This window comes from Mustela putorius, unplaced genomic scaffold (genome assembly GCF_011764305.1).
Source record: "Mustela putorius furo isolate JIRA1106 unplaced genomic scaffold, ASM1176430v1.1 tig00003869_pilon_pilon_pilon, whole genome shotgun sequence".
Lineage (NCBI taxonomy): Eukaryota > Metazoa > Chordata > Mammalia > Carnivora > Mustelidae > Mustela > Mustela putorius.
In genome coordinates, this window is record NW_025422021.1 from 15,948,254 (window position 1) to 15,966,173 (window position 17,920).

At 37.7% G+C, this 17,920-nt stretch overlaps 1 protein-coding gene across 4 annotated transcripts in view; it reads left to right on the forward strand.

The window, feature by feature from the left end:
* The window catches only part of SCN3A (sodium voltage-gated channel alpha subunit 3), a 108,633-nt gene that overhangs the window by 4,798 nt on the left and 85,915 nt on the right, over positions 1–17,920 (forward strand). For all 4 annotated transcript variants that reach the window (XM_004743978.3, XM_004743977.3, XM_004743979.3 and 1 more), the window contains exon 2: positions 14,087–14,269. The gene's annotated coding sequence lies outside the window, so the exon portion shown is untranslated. The remainder of the gene's footprint in view (positions 1–14,086; positions 14,270–17,920) is intronic.

The window sequence follows — 17,920 nt, forward strand, 5'->3', positions numbered from 1 at the left end:
TAAAGGACCTCATAGAAAGAGTTTTAAAGATATATGACTAGAGAATAACTTCAAAGTAGCTTATGAGAAGGGTTTACAATGTTAAATATATGTATTCCGTACAAATACAGTGCATATAAACATATGCTAGTTGGTGGTTTGGATAAGGGAATTCTCAGGGGTTGTTTCAGTTCAGAGAAACCTTTTAAAAGTCTGGAGTTATTTCTGTAATAATTGAATTAGGTTTTCATCCTTTTGGAGACTGCACATAGGGAGCCCTTCATGTGATTAAGCTCTGTGCTGGCGCAAAGTGAAAGAAATGATGGTCCTTAAATTATTAAACGGTGGTTGAATATTGTTTTATTCAATGGGTGAATTCAAAGATGGGAAGTCACTCTTTAAATAACTTTGGCCATCTTCTGCCAAGAAGCTCACTTTGGGGAATTTTAATCTCCTAATATTCAGAATATTCTTACTCGGGCTGTACAGAACATTGTGTCCTTTCCTTTCCCAAGAGCTCTGACTGGAATAATTCACTAAATCCCAGTTATTATTGCTAAGTGACATTGTGATTTTGATCTAGAACCCAAAATATTCTTGCATAGGGCTTAACAGGACACATTTTAAGGGCTTAAGCCTCTAGTTAAGAACCAGTCATCTGTTAGTTTCTCTGTCTCCTCGGTGTTTTTGCTTGTGACATTTATTTTTCTCTCTGTAAATTATTTTTGTCCTACCTAATGAAGTGTTGAGCACTTTCTTTTCATGGAACTTATATCATGTTGGAAATAACCTTGCAAATAAATTCTTAAGGAAACAACTCCAAATTTCTACATAAGCAGAGTGGGTAAAAAAAAGAGTGAAGCTAGCCAGGTTGAGAGTACAGAACTGGACAGTCATAAACAACCGTATCCTTTCCAAGAACGGGAAGTCCCATCTTAGGGCTAGGAGACTGATGAATCAAACGATTTCTCCAAAAAAGCAAATTTTTGTTAAAAATCTCCCTCTTGCTGTCAAATAAATAAATAAAATCTTTAATAAAAAAATCTCCCTCTTATTAAATGTTGTCATCTATTTCAAATTATTTACAATACTGGTATATCCAACAAAACATACCTATAGGCAGGATATGGCCAAGGGGTTTGGCCAGGTTTTTTTGTTTTGTTTTGTTTTGTTTTGTTTTTGCCAGTCCAACCAGTATTTTCACCAGTGAGGAAAAATAAATCCGATGGAGAGGAAATGGCTTGACTGCATTTCAAGGCACAGCCACAATAACACTCATATTTTTTATCTACTACTCCAGGCCTCAACCAACTGCCTGTAATTTTCCTATTACATTCATTTCAAACCGTTGAATATTCTGTGCATTGCCTTCCATATTTCTGTTTTTCCTGCTGATATTTAAGTCATCAAATTTTACTTATCATCATAAATCCTTTTTTAGCCCAGTTGTTGTTATTAGTGTGGCTATCATGTTACTGCTATGATAGTTGACATAATATGTAATATTCCCACTTCTGCCCTGTTCTGAAACTACTGAAATCTGTCTTTGAATTAAAATTCAAAAATCAATCCTTTAATAGGATATTTACATGTTCTTGAGTCCTGTATGGTCTCAAAGTTCTAAAATATCATATTAAATGATCTTTAATCGTAGTTAACAATGATTATAGTTCAAGTAAATCCATTCTTAACATTAGTTTTCAACCACTCTGTTGGGCTCCACTACCAATCTATTTATACCAAAAATTAAAGTATATTATTTTATCAGCTTTGGAAGAACAGACAAAAGGATAATTCACAATCATATTGCATTCTCTTTCATTGACATAAAAATTTGGTAGCATTAAATAAGAATACAAAACAGATACATGCTCCTGGAATGACAACTTCTTGGCCAGTAAATGAAAAATCGGGGCGGGGGGGAGCAAAATGAGAAATGACAAAAATTAGATTTTTAAAACCTCATTAATAAAAATGACAGAAGAAAAGAACAGTTGAAGGGAAATAGATATGCAAACATTCTGAGAAAAAAACGAAAAAGGTACAACATGATAAGCTTTAGCTGCACACTGGATTCACCTGGGAAGCTTAAAAAGAGCAATGCTGGCTCCACGTTAGACCAATTCAATTATATTCTCTGGGGCTGAGCCTGGGTATCAGTGTTTGTTTAAAAGCTCTGCTAGTGTAGTTCAAATATGTGGCCAGGTTTGAAAACCAGTTGACTGAAGGAAGGCAGAGAAAAATAAGAGAAGCTAATGAAAGTTTGGCTAGTGAAGTAAAAGAGAGCTGAGAAATGACTTTCAAAATAATTTGAAAATTCTAGTAAGTGGGCATGTTAGGTAAAGAGACTATGCAAATACTTAGGAAAATAACAAAAAATACATTCGTGTCCACTTCTTCCTTGGTTAGCAAGGCTGGTATTTATTCTATATGTTTAAGCAGTTTTATATTTCAAATTGCTAATTTCCTACCCTAACCTTTATCTGAAAGTTGACCCAGCTGCTGGCTATGGTATATTTTGCAAGTTAACAATACAAACAATTGTGCATGCTCAGAAATAAGCATCTGTGAACTGCAGTTTGTACAACCAGAGATTCACTCTCTTTTTATTCTGTAACTCATAAATTGTTCCTTTGAAAATTAAGTCTTAAATAATCAAATAAGAGTTTCTATTGAAAGATACTCTTTGAATGTCCAGGTCATCCAACTGGGAAAACACACACACACACACACACACACACACACACACACATTGATTTCTATTTTTTGAAACAGCAACTGTGACAGATTGAGAAGAAAGGCAGACCAGTAAACCAACAAATTTCTTAAATTCAAAACGCATTTAAAAGTGTATTTTCCAGAAAGCGATATTTATAAGAAAGAAATGAATTAACCTAATAGCTAAGTGGAATTAATAATGAATTGTATTTCTTAAAAGGAATTCCATTACTAAGGTGAGTCAGCTTTTTTCAGCTCTTTAAGAAGACATTTGCAGGGTTAACAACCCAGTCGTTTTTTTATGTTGGCTTCTTGCAGTGCAGTCCTTTCCACAGCTGGGAAGAGACTGCGGTAGCCTTTAATAAAACAATCTTCTATGGTCTCCAGGGCAAATTATACCCCAAAGTCTTTCCTCTAGATAAACATCATTTAATATTTACTACTTAACTCTGTTTTCTTCACAATCTCTACCATTCTGTCAACCTGGTCAGTAAAATTACCCCATAGAGAAAAGATCTGTTAAATCTCAAGATGAGAATATCCATATTTTAAGGCAGGAGGCTGGTGCTTCTATAGTAAACTGAAGAAATACAACATCATGTTTGAGGCTAGATTTATGATGGATGTCTGTGAAACAGTGCCTGGGATCATAAACTGGGATCGGATCATTTACTTAAAAATAATTGATGTGCTATCTTTCCATACAAAGTACCTGGGTAGTAAATAATGAAAATATAAAAACAAACCAGGGAAATGTTAATAAGAATTAAAGCCTGAACCAGAGAAGAAATGTTTTTCAGAGAAGGGTCACCTTAAATTATTCTATGAGTATAGAAAGTGAAAAATTTATGGTTGATATAAACATTCCCTCCACCAACATGGTGACAACTGTGATAACTAACGTGATTCTTTGGGGAAAAGCATTTTAACATGTCATTCAAAAGCATTTAGTACAATTGAAAAGGGAAAGAGTAATGCTTAGGAGTAAATAAAAAGTGGCAGAGCACATCCACGTTGTGATGCAGATCTTTATGCAAATTAACACAAAGGAGTTAAGCTACACCACCAAAGCCACAAAAGTGAGCTCTCTCTCATACCTTTGTTAGACATGTTGTTTACTAGGTGTCTTAAAATTACTCGAAGACACTATAAGGCATGTTTCTTTTAAACATCCAATAAATGTACAATAGCGATGACATGTCTCAGACAACATACTATGAGATCAACTTAATCATAAAAAAATACACATTTTTTTTCAACAATCCATATCCCTCAGGAAAGCTAAATTTAGAGAATTTTATGCCTGAGAAAATACTTTCCATTTATTCTCTTGAATTCGTCTCGAATAAAAAGTCTCAGGGCTAAATATTTAAAGCAATTAAAAGGCACACTTAATGTGGGGTCTCTTTGAACCTTCACAACCAGTTTTTTTGTAAACCTAGAATGGCTCTAAAAAGAGAGAGTCTACTAATTTTTTAAAAAGGGGGTGACTTGAAGAATTAGTGAATTCAATGCCCAATAATGCAGAAGCAATTTTATCAGAATCCTGAATGACCCACGTCTTTGAGATAACTCAGGGGGCACACATGGAACACTGAAGGAACGCAACAGATTCCAGTTCTGTCCTTCCTAGCATCTTCTCCCTTTAGCTTTTACATTTCTCCTTGTGATTGTTGTCCTCTCTAGCCAGGGCCTTACTTGCTAGATCTTCCACCCTGGGGAGAACTAGGATGGACAAGCTACACCCATCTTGGCTCTCATTAGCAGTTTGGTTGCTGCAAATCCTTGCCTGAAATACAAGCTTGCATCACATGTAATTTTTTCTTACCTGTGGCACTCTGGTTGTCTTTAGCCTCAACAGAACTGAGCACTGAACAGCATCCTTCCTGCCTTTACATGCAGAGACCTTCCACTGTGTGTTCCTGCTGCAGTAAGTGGCATCATTGACACCTAAATCAGGGCACTGCACTCAGGCCCTTGCTCTAATTTTGGTGCCAATGATGTGCTCAGTGGCTGGAAAAAAAACATTGACTTTTTGGGACCTGAATTCAGATCCTAGAAAAATATTTTCAGCTTCTCTTTACTTCAAAAGCCCCTATTTTGGCAGGATGCAGTTGTGGAGGGGGATTTAACCAAGTGACTTGTCATATTCACTGAAAACTAGACAATGTTTTGTGAGTTTTTTTTTAAGATTTTTTTATTATTTGTCAGAGAGAGAGAGAGAGCGTGAACACAGGCAGACAGAATGGCAGGCAGAGGCAGAGGGAGAAGCAGACTCCCTGCCGAGCAAGGAGCCCGATGTGGGACTTGATCCCAACTCTGGGATCATGACCTGAGCCGAAGGCAGCTGCTTAACCAACTGAGCCACCCAGGCGTCCCATGTTTTTTTTGTTTGTTTGTTTGTTTGTTTGTTTTTAAACTGCTATTTGTATAAATCTCTCATCTAGGAAGAAATTACATATATGAGTTACATAAAGAAAACTTACATGAAGAAATCATGTATACAGAATTGAATTGAACATATAGATTTAGAAGGATGTAAGGGGTAGCTCTTTTCAGCAACCAACTGCCCAGCTATGTTGTACTCAAGGCATTCATAATATTAGTTTATCAAAAAAAACATGGTTTAAATCTGATCAAGCCCTTACCTCATGAAAGTATTCTGAAATGAAAATAGCCTCTAACAGGTATAGTCCAGCCTAGCTCACTTACATGATTAGTCCAATATTCAATAATCCTTGCTCAGAGTGCAGGACTATTGCTGTATCCATCATTCCTTCCCAGACAGATGGATGTTGGAGTGTATCTGATACTGAGTTTCAGAGTCTGGACACTAGAACTAGAGTTTTAGAAACCAAAGAGGCACTACAAATGAGCTAGTCAATTTTCCTCCTCTACATCTCTTTTGTAGATATGGACAATGAACACCTAAGATTTGAGCGTTCAATATTTCATAGCAAGTGATGGCAAGCACACTTGTATCTAGAATACAGGTTCTTTGAAATGCAGCTTCCATTCTCCTCTTGTTTTCCTCCCTCTTCCTTACCTTTTCATTAAGTCTCGTTTCTAAAAAGATTAAGCACAGCAAACTTTTCCATTATGTTACACTGTCTTCTGTGGTACCATCTTAGGATGATTAGAGTGTAAGGCATTATAATCATCTATTCCTGGGGCATGCTGAATAGAGAAGGTCCCTCACCTGGCTGAGTTCTGATGGATGAAGAATCACATGACAGTCAAAACTCAGCCCTGCCTAAATCAACCTGTGCTGCAGTGGAGTTTACCCGCAGAAGTGATCTGAAGGCAGTGATTACAACTTCTCTGCTCCAGGCTAGATAAATTTCAGTCCTCTGTATTTTAAACCTCAAAGGAATGCAGGTAACATGTAGAAAAGTAAGCACCACCATCTTGAACGAACGCAAGTTGTACCTCAAGATCCTCGTTCTAAGTTCCCTCAGGTTGCCAAGTGAAAAAGGCAATCAACTCTTAACACTCGGTTGTGAAAACAGTGTGCTGTCATTTTGATTACAGTCAGTAAACAGTCTGTGGTTGCCTGGAAAGAAGCTGCCTAAAGCACACGGCACCAGCAAGCAGTAGGAGAAACGTGGCTGAGGGCAACGCAGAGGGCTCTCCGTTATGGCTGAAGCAGCACTAATGTTACCCTGATGTTAGCGATCAAGGATTTATTATTGGTCTGAGAATGCTGTTTGCTTTCTGTTTGCCATGATGCCAATTTATTTCAAAATAGAAAGCTTTCTATAATTCTGCTATATTCAGATTGAAATGTGGTTTCCTCTCCAGAAACACATGTGCCACAGGCACACACCCACACAAAATATTTGCTTATGGACAAAGTAACTTCTTCACTATAGCGTTTCTTGGTCCCAAATCCTCTGACATAAGGACAAAGACAACAATCTGACCAAGTAAAATAGAAAAATTATCCATCCAGAGAAAGCCCCCCACCCTTTTTGAGCATCAGAAAAGAGGATGGCCTCCCTTTTTACTTTTTAACTCATGTGTTGGTTCATGGGTTTCATCATTTGGAGGAGGATTGGGGGCAGGGGGTGGGAAGGAGAAAGGGCTATACCAGACCAGCACTACTCAATAGAAATATAGTGAGTCCTAAAATGTACTTGGAGATTTTCTAGGTGCTAAAAAAAAAAAAAAAAAAGGCAAAATAAACAAGGGAAATTAATGTTATTGATGCTATGTTTTATTTAAGCCCAAATGCCCCAAATACTATCATTTCAAGATTTGGCACTAGCCACATTTCAAGTGCTCAATTCCTGCATCTGGCCAGTGGCTACTACACTGGACAGGGCATTTGTAAAATTTGTAACTTCCTGCTTACTAGTAGCTAGTCAATAAAATCTTTATTGACTCAAGGAATTTAACAGTGATGCTGAAACATAATAATCCTTATTCCTCAAGGAACTTAATACATAAAGGTAGAAGCAATAAGGCACATCCTTAAGAACAACAGAAGATAGAATATTGTAATTATTATATGAATTTTAAAGACAATATGTGTGTGCTCTGGGAGTTTAGAGAAATGCAAAATCACTTCTGGCTTTGGAGTGAAGGTAGGATTTTAACAGGCAATGACTGGTGGTGAACGATATTTCAGGCAGAAGGAATGTTTTTGAAAGCCCGAGGCCAGAGACTGGGAACTTTCAGGGAATGGCAAATAGATCAGTTTGACTAGAGAAGAGCATATATATAGGAAAGTATGTAAGATGAAACTTCAGAAACAGATGGTAAAATATTTTTAGAGAGAGAGAGAGACTCTGATTACTTTTTCTAAAGAAAAACAACACTGGATTTGATAGCACCGTTTACTAGCCATGCAATCTTGGACAAGTTACTTATCCTCTCCGGACCTTATAGCTCCTTTATCTGCAAAATGAGGGCAATAATCACATTTATCTCATAGGGCTATTGTGAAGATTAAATGAGCTAATCAGTGCCTATCGCACAGTAAGTGCTTAATGTTCTTTATTATCATTATTATTTCTTCTTGAAGGCATTCTGGAGTGGGGAATTCTTTGAGTAAAGCATTCAGTCTTCATTTTGCTTTGTTTTAAAGAGAGTCTAGTAAGCTTAGCCTATTTATACAATTACCTTTGAGGTAAACAAGATTTCAATGCATGTATTTTGATCTAGATTAAAGAGGACTACATAATTAGGAAATAGAGTATCCATAGAGAATTTGGCTTTCATTGCTGTCTTTTTGTTTCATCTTGTTAATGGTTGTGTGATACAAAACTAAGTTACTTTATTTACTTGACCAATCTCCCATTAGCAGACATTTCAGTTTTTTCTAGGCTTTGTTATTATAAAATGTGCTGCCATGAGTAGAACACAAGCCTTTTTAAAGGGTACTTGTAGGTTGAAATAAAAATTACTAATCTGGGGGAGGAAACCAAAATTAAAAATCTGTTTATTCAAAAACATGTCTGCTGAGCACCTACTATGTGTCATACACTGTTCTAAGTACTTGGTTTTCACCAGTGAACAAAATAGGCCAAGAAAGGTCAATACTCTGCAAGGCTTATATTCTACCCAGGAGAGACAGAACATGAATAATAAACATTACAAATAAGTAAATTATGTAGCACATAATGAGGTGACATGCTTTAGAAACCAAAAGAATGTGGTAAGAAGCTGGAGGGGTAGCATAGTAGGCCTCTTTGAGAAGGTAAATGTTTGTCTACGGCCATACCACCCTGAACGTGCCTGATCTTGTCTGAGAAGGTAAATGTTTGGCCAAGACCTAAAAGAGATGGGGGAGTTAGGCACTCATCTACCTAGAGAAAGAACATTCCTGAGAGAGGGAACAGTATATCTGTGCCTGGAAGCTGCAGAAGACAGACAGAAGCTAAGCTTGACTAAGAAGCAGTGAGGGAAGGGGAGAGCAGGAGGAGATGAACTCAGCTAGGTAACTGTAAATCCGTATCATAAGGCCTGATAGGCAACTGTAAGGAGTTTGGCCTTTTCTCTGGGCAACTCCTGAACGCTTCTGGTCAGAGGAATGACATGATTTGATTTCCATTTTTCCCAAATTGCTCTGACTGCTGGTGAAAATAGTCTGGGAGCAGGGAGACAGGAAGCTATTGCCGGCTTTTGTGAAATACTGCCATAAATCATTCCAAGGTTCTGGGTTCAGAGGAATTACACCACAAGACATTAAATGAATGAAAAAATGAGACTGAAGAAGCTATGACTGTCCTCTCTGAGAGATCCTAAAAATGAAAGCAATATTAATGGCACATATATTTCTAACTTCAAAAAGCAAATAAATAAAATTATGGTTTCTGCAAGCCAGTCATTGTCCAAGTGTGATTCCTGGGACAGAAGCACCAGCATCATCTGTGTGCTTGTTAGAAATGCAAAAATGCCTCACTCCTATCAATAGACTCAACTACTCTGGGGTGAGGCCTGGCAAGCTGGGTTTAAACAAAAAGCCTTCTAGGTGACTCTCATGCTAACTATGAAGAGCCACTATTATAAACTTAAATGGTGAAAATAGATGGACTGACAGATCCTTTTCAATTTTAGGATACTGGATTTCCAAGTTTAATTTTTAACATTTATTTTCATAATAAAATGAAGTATATTCCTTGAGAAAAATAATTCATTGTAAGAAGCATAGACTCAGTCTGAGGGTTTTGAAGGGAAGGGGGTGGGAGGTTGGGGGAGCCAGGTGGTGGGTATTATGGAGGGCACATATTGCATGGAGCACTGGGTGTGGTGCATAAACAATGAATTCTGTTACACTGAAAAGAAATTAAATTTAAAAAAAAAGAAGCATAGACTCAGGCTCACGAACAAATAAATCTTTTAAATCTTGTAGAAAATTTTGACATTTATTATATCCCATCTCTTTATACAAATATGATGGGAAGTGGTATATTATTTTTTAAGTCCATATGCAATAGGAAGTTGAAGACAAGGAGAATGGACAAAATGGAGGTAATAAACTTGTTAAGACTGTGGATTAATGAAGTTACTCTTTTGGAATATACATTTAGCTCTGGGCCTCCTGGACTCAACATTTTTAGAGGAAGGCAGGAATGAATTTTATAGAACTCAGAGAAACAGATATCAGATTTTAGGTTAATGTGAATCACCATGAAGTCTCCTGATGGTCAAATCTGATCTAGGAGAATCTTTGGAGTACCTAGAGGAGTGGATGTATGGTTTACTTTATAGACAAACTTCTGTGTTTCATTTCATAGTATCTTGGTGATTTGGCCATTTGGAATTGTCCCCTTGATAAGGGCCTCAAGTCTTAAAACCAAATGAGCAGCTGGTAGGATAGGATGATTACAGACATTGGAGAGCCAACCAGCATTCCCACCCAGATGGAAGGCTGCCTCTTCCCTGTGGGGAAATGCTGCCAGAGACCGGCTGGCAATGTCTTTGAGTTCCTCAATAAGAGGCTTTGGATCTGCTTCAGCCTTTGCACAAAGAGCTAACTAAGTCCCCAGAGTTTCAAAGCTAATGCTTGACAGAAATGGTTTTGATCTGGAAAATTCTAAGACAGGTACATCATATTATGAGTATAAAGGAAGATGGATGTACTGAAGGTTAAATGGTGAAAAACAGTGAAAAGATAAACTAAAGAGGAAAAATGATTGTCAAAACCAATGAACCTGGAATAAGAAAAATAATTTTTAAATTACTGGGACTAGGTCTTAAAGAATAAATAGAATAGATAAACTAAAATACCACAAAAAAAGGAATATAAACAATTAAACTCACCTCTATAAAATTCAGTTGTTGACATTAGTATTACAATTAATAACATTAATATAAATTCGTTAAGAAAATTAAAATCAAAGCAGCCTTGTCCAATTTTCGTCAGCTGGTGACGCCTCCCCTTTTCGGGGTAAAGCCTTATTGCATTCTTTGATCTATCACTTCCTCATCTGTAGCATGAACTTTCCCTTAATTTCCAAAATGCTGATATTCTATGAAGATGATTTCAAACTTTGGGGGCGCTCTCCTGGGCCAATACTTGTATTAGATAATCTGAAAGTAAAGTTTCTGAACTGTCTTATTTCAGTAAGTTTTTAATGGATTTCACCAAGTTCAACTAATTTTAGCCATTTGTAGAAGATTTATTTGATTTAACCTCGTTTGGCTCTTTTGTGCAATTACATTCAGGACATCTGGTAAGCATGTTACCCAGTGTCCCTTGTGTTATGTCCTAAGCAAGATTTCTTTTCCAGGTTTAGTTCTCAGAGAAAGTTTGTCTTTTTATACGCAGCTATTAGGAATTGTTTTTGTTTTTTCCTAAATCTAGTGTGCTTCCACTTTTTCTTGCCTACTGGGAACATTAGAGCTGAATTCCAGCTTTATTGTGTAAAGTACCTGTCTCTAATTTCTAGTAACCTTGGTTCATTTCCTTAAGAGCAGCTTCCTCAAATTGTAATCCATGTGCTACATGCACCAGTTTCATTTAGGGAGCTTGTTAAAATGCAGATCTCCTGGCCGTGCCCCAGACCAACTTTTTCAGAATTTCCAGAGACTGAACCCAGAAATCTGCATCTTTGACAAGTACCCCAAATGTCTCCTATGCTCACTGAAGTTCAAAACTACTTTAAGGAATCCTCATGCTCTAAATAACTAGATTAGGCCAATTTTGTATTGGTGAATCTGTAAGCCATGGTCTGCTTTTAAAGATGACTGAGAAGAGATCTTAATAAGACACAATGCCATTTGAAGTAGGAGGCCTAAATGGGAGCGTGAGGCCATATACAGAAATCACTACTATTCCCCATGTGTATTTGGGGTTGGCAAATCTTTCCTATCTGGAGTCCAGGCCATAGGCTATATTTTCTCTGATCCATCAATCAGTGATTTTCACAATAGAGAGAGGAGAGAGAATTCAAGCAAATCAGAACTTTTAGGGATGTTTTCTCAAACCACTTTCCTGTTCCTCCTTAACTCCTTGGTTTCCATGGATATACACCTTCCCTACTTTTTTTTTTTTTTTTTTTAAGATTTTATTTATTTATTTGACAGAGAGAGATCACAAGCAGGCAGAGAGGCAGGCTGAGAGAGGAGCAAGCAGGCTCCCTGCAGAGCAGAGAGAGGAAGGGAAGCAGGCCTCCTGCTGAGCAGAGAGCCTGACACAGGACTTGATCCCAGGACCCTGAGATCATGACCTAAGCCGAAGGCAGTGGCTTAACCCACTGAGCCACCCAGGCGCCCTCACCTTCCCTACCTTATACCCCTCCCTGTTCCCATACTAAAAGATGATAAATATTTTGGAAATATATCTAAATTGATATTCTGGTTTTTCAATATCATGCTCATTATATGTCAGGCTGGAGATTAAGGTATTTAAACCCAGTTACCTGTGTTCTGGGGAGGAGAGGCAGCATTTATTAAGTTTGTGGCTGTAAAGTAGAGGGAACATTTATCGAAGGGCTATACATTTATTTAACAAATCATTATTTCAAGCTCCAATGCATGGGTCTGTCTGATGTGTGTTATTAGTAGTACAGTAACAGCTCTAAGACTATTATTACTATTATTGGTTCTTCCTTTTTTTTTAAAAGATTATTTTATTTTATTTATTCAACAGAGAGAGAGACAGCAAGAGAGAGAACGTAAGCAGAGGGGAGTGGGAGAGGGAGAAGCAGGCTTCCCACAGAGTAGGGAGCCGTATGCAGGGCTCGATCCTAGGACACTGGAGGGTCAGAACGGAAGACAGACACTTAAAGACTGAGCCATCCAGGCACCCCGACGTATTTTTGCTTTTATGGGAAATCTACTTTTGCCAGCTCTTGTATGAATGACTTACAGCCGTGTGCATGTGTGTGTGTATGTGTATGAAATATAGATCTCATTTAGTTCTAACAACAACCCTGTTTCACGAGGTATTGAAATCCCCATTATCTGATAGGGAACTAAAAACTGGATTGGTTGGGTAACATGTTCAATGTGACCTAGCTACTGAAAGACAGAGCTAGATCTGTGCTATTACCAAATGAAAGGTAAGAGAGGAGGCAGAGGGAAAGTCATAAAGGTGCCGGCATACTATAAGTCACCTAAGGCCACTGACAATTTTTAATAAGGGTAGAATATGTGTTTTAGAAAGATCATTTTGATGACAGTAAAGAAAAGATTGGTGGCTTAGGAATGAGTTCACATCTGAAGACAAAATTTTAAAAGACAGTGTATAAAAGAAAAAGATGAGATTTAATGGTTTTGTTTATTTGTCATAGTAAATTGTAAAGGGAGATTTATTGGTGAGAATCCATTACCAATTTGGCTTATGAGCATTGACTAAGTGAACTGATGTAAACATTGTTTTAAATATCAATTGCTGATTTTAAAATTACATATATTGTCTTTCAAAAATAATGACCAGTTTAACTGGGCTAAGTTATTGCTAACAGTTATAGTTGAAAGGAATATGAAATCAGACTGTTATACTTAGGTTACTATTATGTCTTGGCTTAGCATGCTAGTTTTTTATTTCTGTCTAAAATTTACTCTTAGAAGCCACTGAATAAGGCTTATTGGTCTTATCTTAGCCAGCCAGTCAGATGGGGTTTTAGGTGGAGAGGAAAAGGAGCGAAAAACAAACTAGAATAATGACCCACAATACCAATGTGGACCACACACTCCACTGGTCTTCCTCTTTGGTCTTTTTTTTTTTTTTTTAAAGATTTTATTTATTGGGGCGCCTGGGTGGCTCAGTGGGTTAAGCCGCTGCCTTCGGCTCAGGTCATGATCTCAGGGTCCTGGGATCGAGTCCCGCATCGGGCTCTCTGCTCAGCAGGGAGCCTGCTTCCTCCTCTCTCTCTGACTGCCTCTCTGCCTACTTGTAATCTCTCTCTGTCAAATAAATAAATAAATCTTTAAAAAAAAAAAGATTTTATTTATTTATTTGACAGACAGAGATCACGAGGAGGCAGAGAGAGAGGGGGAAGCAGGCTCCCTGCTGAGCAGAGAGCCCGATGCGGGACTCGATCCCAGGACCCTGGGATCATGACCTGAGCCGAAGGCAGAGGCTTTAACCCACTGAGCCACCCGGGCACCCCTTCTTTGGTCTTTTGAAGAAAGAAAGAAAGAGAGAGAGAGAAAGAAAGAAAGGAAGAAAGAAAGAAGGGGTGCAAAGAGGGAAGAAGGAAGAGAGAAAGTAGAAAGTAGAAAGATGCTCTGGAGCTCTGGCATGTTCAGAAAGAGTAATTTAATCAAGGCTGCCCAAGAGGCCCATCCCCCACCCCAGGATCTGGCAGTGGTTCCTGGCCCCATCCTTCCTTGAGCACATCAGGGCTTTCAGATGCAGACCCAGACCCAGAGCACCCATTTCAACCCAAATGCCAAAGATGCTAGAATAACTTCACCTGTTTCCCTTTCTACACAGATTATGCAGCAAGAAAGCTGACAGAAGTCGCAACAGAGTTCATCAGGGATGAGATATCTGTCAAGGATTTGTGGCGGAGTGGCTTACAGGAATAAAAATACAGAATCTCTTCTAGAGACAAATGAGATAATTCCCAGAAGTGGCCTGAAGTTTTTCCAGAAGAACGTGCTGTAATTATCTAAGGTATCTGAACTACCAGTGGGTATAAATTTGTGTTTGTGAAGGTAAACTAAAATCTCTATCAGCTAACAAGGTCAGCTGTTTCAGGGGACAGGAGGCAAAAGACTGATTACCTCCCTTCCTGCTAGTTTGTTCCTCCAAAGAGGCAAACACTTAGAAACATGGCAGAGATGACCTACAAGAGTGGAATCGTGCCAAAGGCTATTAATTTAAGAAAGAGAAATTAACCTAACTTTTTATTTCTTTTTCTTTTAAAAGAGACATGCATTCTGTACATTTAGTAAACTAACCAGGGCTATATTTACTTGCATTTTATCATATTTATTTGGTGATTGGATGCATAGCTCGCCTGTTTGCATGGGGTAAAGGACATCCAAATATGTGGTTAGTATTTATTTGATTGTAAGGTGGTTTCTGAACTGGTCAAGTTTTTGTACCAACCAAGGAGTATTTACTTGTCTGGTGTATCATCTGCAACTAACTAGAAATACTGTCTAAAACTGTCTTAGTCAAGAAAGATGCTTATTGAATATAACAAGAAGTGCAGAGGTTGTTTGGGTCCAAGGGCTGAGCGACCCATCAAGAGCCCAGGGATAGATCTGTCTCTGTGATCTGACACCCTCAGTGTGTCAGTTTTACCCTCAGAATGGCATCCCTTCTGGATATAAGTTGACTAAAGTAGTCCCAGTATCATTCCTCAATGCAATAAGGTCCAGGAACAGAATTCTGTCCCTCCTTGTCTCTTTATTAGGAGGAAAGAAAATTTCCATAGGCGTACACTTAGCAGGCTTCCCCTCACCTTTTGTTGGCAGAACTAGGCCACAAGACTATTCGTGAACCAATGATTGGCAAGGGGCTTGGAGAAGGTATTTGGAGTTGAATGGATCTTGGGGAGTTGAACATGCAATTGTGTTCAGTTTGAAAACATATAGTAGAACAATTGAGGAGCTAATAAAACAATTTGTCTATTACAATGTTGGCTTACTTGTTATTACTTAGCAGTTGTCTCTCTGAGCTTATAGTTGTTTGATAAGGAAAAAGTCACTGAGAACATCAACACCTAGAAACTAACGATTATTTCCAAGATAAAGATTGTTCTGATGACAGAAATGAGCTCATTCTTTCCTATTCAGCTATTCTCCCCCACCCCCGCCCCCCGGGAGGTATGCCATTGAGTCCAGGTAGAGAAAGGCAGAGATAGATTCTTTTATTAAAAAGTTAGCAAATCAATTAATAACACTTATGTGTGGACAATTATGAGTTTAGCTAACAGGAAGGGAACAATGACAGTGAAAGTCTAAATTTCATTTATATTTGGCCATGTCATAGTGATATCCTTGTCATACAATTACTTTCTTGATAGGTTTATTCAGACCAATAGTATTGCATAATTCCTTGACAGAACAATGAGAGCAAGAGGTAATGATACATAAGATGCTAGCCTGGGCTTTTTTTTTTCTTTTTTTTAAGATTTTATTTATTTATTTGGCAGACAGAGATCACAAGTAGGCAGAGAAGCAGGCAGAGAGAGAGAGGAGGAAGCAGGCACCCTGCTGAGCAGAGAGCCCAATGTGGGGCTCGATCCCACGACCCTGAGATCATGACCTGAGCCGAAGGCAGAGGCTTTAACCCACTGAGCCACCCGGGTGCCCCTAGCCCAGGCTTTTAATTTATCTTCAAATAACTCAAAAGTACTTAAAATATATGTCAATATGTACCCATTAGATGTGGGTTTTATGTTTATTATTAATTCATTCCTGTTTAATTTCTACATTAAAAACAAAGGTGATGACTATATTGCTCTGTTTCTTAGATTGTACCACCCATTTTTTTTTTTAAGATTTTATTTATTCATTTGAGAGAGAGAGAGACAGAGCACAAGCAGGGGGAAGGGCAGAGGGAAAGGGAGAAGCAGACTCCCGGCTGAGCTGGGAGCCTGAAATGGGGCTCAATCCCAAATCCCGGAGATCATGATCTGAGCCGAAGACAAATACACAACCATCTGAGCCACTCAGGTGCCCCTGCACCACTCCATTCTTAACATGAGGCTGTATACATAGTAACTTCCCAGTGAGGTAGTGGACTTATCTCAATGCCATTTCAGAACATATGAACTAAAAATCTCATTTCAGAGGCTTGGAGCCCAGGCTATTTCCTGAGTTATTTGAGTTTAAATCCTGTCTTCTTGACTTACTTCTGGAACTTGGACAAGTTATCCAACCTACCTGTACGTAGGTTTTATGATCTCTAAAATGGGAATAATAAGATTAAATAAGATTAGATGATTAAACTTCATAAGATTAAGTGAGTTAATGTATATAAATTACATGTCAGAGTATCTGAGACATAACAATAGTGTAACAGTTTTATCTATTACTATTGTTTAATTCTCAAAGCCACCTAGTTAGGTAAGCACACCAATCAGATGTCATTTCAAAAATCTTCTAAAATATGGAAAATAATGTTTAATTCTGCCTTGGAGAGTGTCCAGTGGTAATCATTATAATTGCCAGTTGCTCTGTATATGCCTTTAATAAATTATTATTCTCTTTGTCACATATGCTACCTGAAAATATAGTAAATACCAGATAATCACTAACCCAAAATGAAAACCCCTTTAGAAAATATTAATAACTTTATTGAAAGGAAGGGTAGTTATCCAGTCCATTTTGTCTCTTAGATTATGTCCTTCATACAGTAGTCTCTCATTGATACCAAGAAAACACAGCATCCTTTCCTTAGCAGTGGACTCAATCTTTTCCCAACAATTTGCTCTCTCATCATCAAGGACATGAAAATACATTGTGGGTATTTATTTTCTGATCTCTCAAGTTGTATGACACAGAGAAGCTTTCCATCCTTGAAGATGGCAAATTTACAGCCTCTGACATAATTTTGTCTCCATGGGAACAGACCAGAACTAATTGATTTTTGTCTGTAACATAATCATAAAGATCCCTACACAGGGAGAGAGAAACTATTGATATTAACAGGTTGTAGGCCAATGCAATTTTCCAAACTATCTGCTATTCTTGAAATTGGGCAAGATGAGAACTCACAGGCTATATGAGTAATGGGAAAAATAGTACTTCTGTCCTTGCCATGTAATGCCATGGCATATTCCAAATGTTAACCATGCCCTTTTTTTCCAGAATCTGATTCATTAACAAATATTAGCTTTGTATTTGTATTTGTTGGTTTCATATAGTTTTAGAAGCTTATGTTAATATCAAAGCATACAGATATGTGTATATGTGCCTGGAAAACTGAATTGAACTATATAAATCTATTTTTCTGTAGTTATTTATATAAAGCTTAGATCTTTAAAATCAAATCATACAATAGTAAGATTCAAGATAAAAATGTCAACTATAATAGGAAAAGTCAGTCAAGAATAGAATGTGTGGAAAATGTTTTGCCTCAGAGCAACAATTTGATTTGTCAGTAGATGTTTTGGTGAAGGTTAGTAAGCTTCTCTGTGCCTGTTCTTCATTTATTTTAAGTGCAGGGAGTTGACTAATTGTCAAATCCAATATATGCCTTTTAATTAGCATCTTCAAAATTCCTCTTTTGGCATCTATGTAACTGTTTTGACTTCATTGTGTAATTTTCCTCTCCTTAAAAACTGATAGTCACAAGAGTCCTGCCTTTTCA